General features: G+C 31.3%; 1 long non-coding RNA gene across 22 annotated transcripts; it reads right to left on the bottom strand.

The window, feature by feature from the left end:
* Positions 1 to 2,329: 2,329 nt before the first annotated feature.
* LOC112293880 (uncharacterized) lies at positions 2,330 to 5,883 on the bottom strand. Of its 22 annotated transcripts, none has more exons than XR_016507002.1 (7): positions 5,692 to 5,876; positions 5,163 to 5,257; positions 4,704 to 4,821; positions 4,033 to 4,364; positions 3,665 to 3,893; positions 3,464 to 3,516; positions 2,330 to 3,192 (listed from the first exon to the last, which is right to left on the bottom strand). It is a non-coding gene; the product is annotated as an uncharacterized LOC112293880 (long non-coding RNA). The 22 variants fall into 22 exon arrangements; XR_016507011.1 differs by having other exon boundaries at positions 2,330 to 3,140; positions 3,464 to 3,512; XR_016506995.1 differs by having other exon boundaries at positions 3,665 to 4,364; positions 5,163 to 5,286; positions 5,692 to 5,883.
* Positions 5,884 to 8,576: the final 2,693 nt, after the last annotated feature.

Below are 8,576 nucleotides of genomic sequence, written 5' to 3'. Positions count from 1 at the left end.
ATATGTTAAAATATATTGAAATAAGTTGATTATCAATGACCATAATACAATATATTGAAAGTTATAATATAATTGTGACTAAAACTAAAATATCCTATACTATCATAAAATAATTGTGACTTGTTATTAATTAATTTCAATAATGATTTATATGGTTTGGTTTATTTAATTAGATAGAGAAATAAAAGTATTAAGATTGGTTTGTTATTTATCATGTAAAAAGATATTAAATAAAATGACAGCAAACCAAGTTTAGCTAAGGCTTTGAGTTGTGATAATATATTAACTATTAACTAAATTTTATACATATAATACATGTATTTATCACTGTATAGGAACTTATAATATTTAGTGGATTATCTTTTTGGTAATTTTTACAAAGTTAAAGCCTATAATAATAAAGGGTCTTTTGGTTAAAATAATTCAGATACTATGATCATCTGATAATTTAAGTCTAAAAAATAAAAATATATTAGGTTGGATTTATAATTATATAATAAATTCAAAGAAAAGAAAGAAATAGATGGTAAATTTTGTATCTTCTACCAAGTTTATATATATATATATATAATAATTTTTTATTTTATTTTAATATTTAACACCATATACAATTTATGGTATAAAATCTAGTAGATTTCATAAAATTTTGATTCTATATAGCATATTTACATGTTTGATATATATATATATATATATATATATATATATATTTTATGATTTGATTTTAAACACTTGTAAATTTTTTGTGGCAATTAAATTTATATTATCCATTATGAATAGTATTCAAAATTTTATAAATGATAGATAAATAATTATATGATTTTATTTATGGATTTTCTTAAATTTTATAAAAAAAATTCTAAAAATAAAATAGAATTACTTTAAGGATTAGATTAGAATTTAAATTTACATTATCATATTTATGATTAATGCAAAATGTTGTAATTTTGATTATAAAATGTAAATAATATTATCTTATTAATATATTTATTTAAAAAAAATAATGCAAGTTTAAATTTAATTATGTATTCTATTATAACAACTTAGTTATTGATCCAAAAAATCAAAATGTAATGATATTACTTTTAATTTTAAAATAAAACTTCCATATTATATCACAACAATAAATAAAAATTTGTAAAAACTCAGTTTACATTTTTTGAGTTTTTGTGGAATTATATTTAAGATACAAATTTTTTATATTTAATAATATTTAGTTGATTTTTTACAAATGTAAATACCTATTTCAAAAAATCATTTGAAATCAATAAGATTGGGTGTTTTTTGCTCAATTTTTTTAACAGCTAGAAAATCTATTATTTGTTATTGAAATTTAAATGAACCATTTTATTCATATGTATATATTATCTATAAACATATATACTTATATATAAATAACTAAATAAAAATATATTTCTACATACACCAAGTTCATAGTAACTTACTTGTTATTAATTGCATTTTAATACAATGACTTTTAAAAATCTATTTTACCTTTATAAAGGTTTTCATTTTTTTAAAAAAAAAAAAAAAAAAAAAAAAAAAATTATCAGCTTAAGCAAATCTTGCATTACAGTGTATGATGACATGTAATCTTTATACACTACTATATAATAATATTTCAATTAATTTCTTTTTTCCTCAAAAATATTCAGATCATTTCATATTTACCAGAGAATGTGTGAGGTTAAAACTTTTAAATCTTTTTATTGTTTAAGCTTTCTAAAGCTTCACTAAATTGGTATTATACATAGAAAAATCATTTCAAAAGTCCTTAGAAGAAAAAATGAGGTAGAATGCATTTTTTTCCAACATAGCATGAACAGTGTCGTCCCTTAAAATTTCAATTAAGCACATCTGAAGATGAGTTTTTTAGAAACATTTAAGAAGCCATGACAAGAAGTTGTTTTGAATAACCATTAAAAATAGAAAATCAACCTTTTTATACATCTTATAATTGTTAGAAAGAAAATATTGGTTAATGTATTTAGTTTTGTAATAAACGAACAATTTGGTCTATTTTATAACCTCTTCTCACTCTTAATTATATCATAAAACCAAGGCTTTTAGAAGAGGATTTTTCTTCACAAAGTGATAGGTATAAAGCATCTTGGTCAGCTTCTAGATATAGAACCCTGCTTATAACCTTCAAGAGTAGAATTCCAAAATTATCTTATCTTTGATATATACAATCCTTCTTTAATTAAAGCAGAATCGTGCTTGAAAGTATATTTATACTATTAAAAGAAAAAAACACACCCCTTTGATTTTTGTTTTTTGCAACACCAAAGAGACAATTGTGTCTATACTAGCATTCTTCACAGCGAAGTTGGAAATTTCACAGCTAGGATATGAATACATCCCTTTGTTTAAAATATAAGAAAAAAGAATAATTTTTTTAGCAAGCAACATTTTTAAGTACGGTGGTTTATATAATGATGCACCATAGAGCATCGAAATTCCTATTGTCCTAGAAATCTTGCACGAAAGAGTTGAATATTGAGTGCGAGATGACTGGAATCCTGCAGAAGAATGATCTAGGGAACGCTCAACAGAATGAATCCAGATGGTTCTAAAGGGTACTACCGGATTAAATGAAGAAGCTCATCTTCTGACCGAAATTCTAACAGGTCTGATGTGCTACAAATAATGGCAAATGTGCTTCATTATGCCTCAAAGCGTTTCCGATCTGATACCTTGAATAAGCTACAAGAAGCTACAAGAAGAAGAAGTAGAGCCTCTGCTCTCAAGTTTGGGTGCGTCGGGAGAATCTGGACCCATGAACAACTCCTGAGTTGCGACCATGTTGAGTTGATCCAGTTGAGTCGAGTTCCGCATCGTATTGTCTCTCTCTGTACATAAGAAAATGGGCACCCACATACTGGAACTAGTTTAGCTCAGATATTGCTCCTCAGAAATAACCTCTCTCTCTTGAGCAATGCCGCCTTTTGTTGTTGCCTTTCAGTAACTGAGGCAAGACACTGACACAACACTTCGTGCCTTTCGACCACAGATTCGTTGAACAATGTGCAAAAAACCACATGGGTCATGAACAGTCGCCGCTTATCAAGCAGCGGAGTTGCAGTGCTATCGTAATATTCGTGGTTCTAGGACTGATCCACCGCTTATTTATCGGCACCCTGTTGTTGTGGATTTTGCCATGCGAGTTGGTGATGTCAGGGACATGCTGTACTGCAGCGCATTTGTAAAAATAAATGTTCTCAACATCTACAACAAGACACTACGAATGAAGACCACATGAAAAATACAAGCAAAATGAAAACAAGTATACACATATATGACGAAGCACAAAACTAATTAGTTTCATAGCAATAACTTTCTAAAATCAATCCCATCTATTGTAAACTTTGACAAAAAAAACAAAACAAACGTAATTTTTTTTTCAGTTCTTGCATCAATCAAGCACATTCAATCAGATCTCAATTCCTATGAAGCTTCATACCTCAACAACCCTTGAGTCGATCCTTGTTGACCATTGCTGCACCGAAGACCTGTCTGAAGAGAAGTTGTTTTAGATTCTGGCAAATCGTCGCTGGTACGTTTGAGAGGTCTCGATCTTCCCATCAAAAGAGCCATAAATCTAGTCGTTGTAAATATGATTGTTAATTGATAATCAAGAAGGAACTTAAGCTGTTTTCCGCACCTTGAGAATCTCCTCAGTTCATGACCATGCTCCTGAAGAATACAGTGCCATGGAATTCTTGAGCTAGCCTTGGTATGATACTACTTCCAAAACTAGGGCCTGTGTAAAATTAATGAAGAAAACTGGCTTTGTGAGTTACTCTCCTCGTCTTCTATGAGTTTTCTTCTGCAAGGAACTTGTGGTGCCGCCCCCTGCCAGCCAGCGTGACAGGTGGAACTTGAATTCCAGCCTTTCATGCAAGCACCCCAGTTATCCCTTGATCAAATCGAGAGAGAGAGAGAGAGAAGAAAAGAAAAGCGACGGTAAATGATTTGCAGAAAGCAGCATCTTCAACAATAAAGACGTTAATGAGATGCCTGCTCCCTCACAAAATCTTCCAACTGCTGCTCCACTACGAATGAAGTGTATTCCGTTCCAATGACTGCCGTTGTAAAAATGGTGTTATTAGGTATCCAAGTTTGAAGGCATAACATCATGGCTACACATATCAAATCCACGACTTCCACGATTGGCTAGTCTGCACAACATGCGAGGGATAGAAGAGGTTGCAAGCTGGAAGTAAACCATTCTTTTGGTTCAATCAAAATTGGACCCATGGGCAAGATCAGATCTGGTGCTTGAATCAGCTCAAGCAAAAAAGGAAAAAGTTCTGAGTTGGAGCAAAGGTAAAACTACAATTAGTCGTGCTGCCTTCGTTGACCTGGGAAAGAAAGACAAGCAAGCAAGCAATAATCAGAAACCCATACTACAATTCGACCTGTCAAGGTCTGCATAAATGGCATGCTTACTTATGTGGATATCCAGAACTAGTCTTTTACACCTCCTTTTTTTTTTTTTTTTTTTTTTTTTTTTACAAAGAACAGTCTAAACAAAAACCACTCTGGAGGAACCAGAATGGAGTAAGAGATAGAAATTCCGGAGTAGTGTCACGTGAAAGATTTACGAACCACGTCATGGAAAATCATCAGATCCTCGGAACATTTAAGCATGCCCACAAAAGCATCAAGTCTCAGGAAGGAGTCCCACAAAAGCTTCATACCCAGTTATATTCCGATTTGCTCCATCACTCCCCAGAACGCTCATGCAGTGAAGGCTGCTGTGAAATAACAGCTTCTGCGCCTGCCTAACTTCGTGTGTCATTAAGAGGAAACATGTTCCTGAATAACAGCCAGTTCATCACCGTAAAGTAGGTTACGCTTAGTCCAAGAAAAAACTTACTCAGTGAAATAGAATCATGCAGGAAGCTTGTAGACACATTGACACTCACGACTTCGAATCAGGAAAGACATTGAAGCATGCAACAAGGGCAGCAAGATTATGCCACGATGAGCTCTGCGAATGAACATAGTCATATGAACCTCCACACAGCATATACTCCAAACTTCCAAAACGGAGTAGACAACCCAGCTTCTAAACCATAACTTTCAAACCAGCACAGCATTACATACAAAATTGTATGCAGCTCTCACACAGACAAAACACATTTGTACATAATTACCTCCACATTGAAGTAGCAGAGCGCCTCCGAATCTCACGACCCCATTACTCGTCAGAGGATTTCATCGTAGACTCATGGAGCTATCTGCATCGGTCCTGTTTGAAGAAACCACTGATCTCACGTTCTGAACAGTACCCAGTAATAAAAATATTATCACTGTCATATCATGAATCGAATCGGAGAATAAGAATAACAGTGTTATCAGGAATCGTGATATGACAGTGATACCACGAATCGAATCATGGAAAAAACCAAAGTGGTATGCGATTGTACATGAAAAAACAGGAATCGAAGCCAAGGACCTCACGCCCAAAGATCAATCAGCGAGGGCCCAGCTATGGCCATGGCCAGGGTAGTGAGACATACCATAATCGCCATAGCCAAAATATTTCACGGCAACATGTAGGCACGGGGTTTTCGGTTCGACGTAAAATATGGTACTCAAGCATGATTCACGAGGCTAACGGTCACGACTAAATTTAAACATCGAACCCAAATCCCCCAAACATCAAATTCAAGTCGATTTTACCTCTCTACATGAATGCCGTCACGACCGATTTCAAACTTCACTTTTCGCGCTGAAATCACTCGCCAAGAGATGAATTTTCACAAGTGGGAGGCCGGAATCCCGTGAGGGGAATCGTAAGCGTCGTAGAATCCTGCAAACAGGATTGAATCAAGCCTTCGAATTAAGATGCTTCACTGTCTTCAATCCTCTGCAATTTCAGACCCTGCGGCCATGGCCATTCGGTGAAGGATCCAACTCGCCGCAATCACGTGGATGAACGTGTGTGAATGGACATGCCCCTCGACGGAGTCCTTCGTTCATCCACTGCGCCGTTCTACGTCATCGTATGTCATATTCGCTCGTATTATTATATATGTAATCGTATATATTTCACGGTAGAAATCTGACCAGTTCAGTGAAATTGTCAAATCTTTCTTTGATGATACAATTTTTTTTTTAAAAAATATTGTTCTCAATATCAAAAATATTTTTCTCAATGTGATTTCTTTTTTTTTAATTTTTTTAAATAATTATTTATTTATTTATTTATTTATTTATTTGTAGTTGTTTTGATGTGTTTGGCAGTGTGCAGACATATATTTGAATTTTTTATCTTATGGATAACACAAAACTGATGAATTTAACTTATGGGTTCATGATTTTTTTTTTTTTTTTTTTAAATTATTAGTGCATTCGAAGTAATTCAAAGTTTAAAAAATCAATAGTTTTCTATTAAAGGCTAGTGTGCTAGGCGTTCCATATAGCATTGGCAAAAAAATTACAAATACAAGATTATTAAAAGATTTTGCATATGATTACATCCAATTTTTTTAATTAATAATAATAATAATAATAACATAGTATACTCAATTGCTGTTGTTACAGTAAAGGCCATGTTCTAATATACTTCGTTTTCTTTCATCTTACAATGAAGAAGAATGAGAATCAGCACATAAAAGTAATGTTGAATGTGGCATATACAACAAAATATAATAAAAAAAATATAATATACAATATTTATTTATTTTTAGCAGGAGTTCATATCCATCCCAGTTGATTTCTGAACAATTAAGCAAATATTGACTATTTCATGTTTTCAAATCATAATTATGTGCATTATTTTCATTTTATTTCTGGAGATAAATAAGAATCTTATTTCATGGACTTAAATTCGTATCAGATTTTTCAAAACAAATTAAATTAAATGGTTATAAAGTATATCAAATCATGCATTAAAAAACCAATATTGTGTGAAAATAAAATACAAGTTGACTTAATTAATGAAGTGTCAAAAAATAATTTTCTTTCAATACAAGTCATTGTTAAAAAAAATCATTTGTCACTTGAAAGAAAATTTATGAATAACAACAAGAAATAAATCATGCTCATACATTAAATGAAATTACAAAAACAAAAGAAACAAAAAATAAAAACCAAAAACCAAAAACAAAAACAAGTGTGTGAGAAAGGCTTTTTATAAAATTATGAAACCTTGAATGTTTGTTGTAAATACTCACAAAGTAAATTATATTATATCAATAATAATAATAATAATAATAATAATAATAAAGGAATATTTTTACAAATGAAATTATTGAGAAGTAAGGAAGTGATGTATTTCATCTACTGTATGAACAAAGGGTGAATGAAGTGGCCTTTGAGCCAAGTGAGAAGGCTTCAAAAGCTTGGACAGTTGTGCAAGATGATTGAAGAAGCATTCCAATCCAATGTCATTCTTTGGTTCCCTAAAGCTCCTCCATGCCTCTTCCAAGCCAATGTTCAATCAAAACCTATTACACTATTAAAATATATATATATATATATATATATGATATGCCTTCTATGGCTATCCTAGGCAAGGAATTCTTTTTTTGATGGGCTTGGTTGTTGGGTTCCATTAATTGTACACATGTATTGACACAAAGGTGGGTGAAGTGTGGGGGTAGCCTTCAAAAATGATTGAAATATCCAAACAATTATTGATACTCCTTTGAATCACTTCATATTCCTATCCAAAAGATCTACATGATTTTTAAAATATATATATATATATATATATATATATATATATATACCAAAAAACCAAAATCAAATTGTTTCAATGATGTATAGAAATTCTTGTGTTTTGTTCTTTCTTTTTCTTTTCAGGCAAATGAAAATACATATATACAAAGTGGTTTCATTTATCCTAAACACGAATTCAGATGCAATTAATGGTGACCACTGGTCTATCAAAAGATAACTGTGAAAAGATTGGTTTGGATCATGTTCTATTGCATAAGCATGAAACAGAATTATGATGCGGAAGAATCTTCATAAGCAAGAATGAATGGTGTTATTCCATTGATCAAATCACGCTATGGTACATAATAATACTAAAAGCAAAACAAAATAAAATAAAATAGGTGAAGGGTGAAACAATGCACATTTGATCATTATAGAAAACACACGAGTTATCTTTAAAAAGCACAGGTTGATGTAAAACTGCAATATTATGATTTATTTATTTATTTATTTTTCCTTGTCCAATAAGCTTGTGACATTTGGTGCCCAATGTTCAGTATCACTATTTGATTTAATTTTATTTATTTATTTATTTTTCACCACATTGGAGTGGACAGCGGTTTATAAAAACAAGTTTTAAAAATTAGAGATATGATATTTTAAGATAGTTGCACATATTGTGTCTTGGTACCTTTTATGAATTTTTAATAGTTAAAGCCATCTCAAACGTTGTTGATATATGAAACACTATAAATTGCACTTTGATATATATTAATTATAACTTGTATTGCAAAGTTCTTTAGTTTTATTTCAACTCTAATTTTTATTTTTGGTTTACACATTGCATTTTCAGATAATAGCAAAAGCTTTGTGATTTCCCATTGTATTACTTACTATAAAAT

Source organism: Physcomitrium patens, chromosome 16 (assembly GCF_059467195.1).
Source record: "Physcomitrium patens ecotype Gransden chromosome 16, ASM5946719v1, whole genome shotgun sequence".
NCBI lineage: Eukaryota > Viridiplantae > Streptophyta > Bryopsida > Funariales > Funariaceae > Physcomitrium > Physcomitrium patens.
The sequence above is the reverse complement of the archived record's forward strand: the minus strand, read 5'-3'. Positions and strand labels throughout refer to the sequence as shown.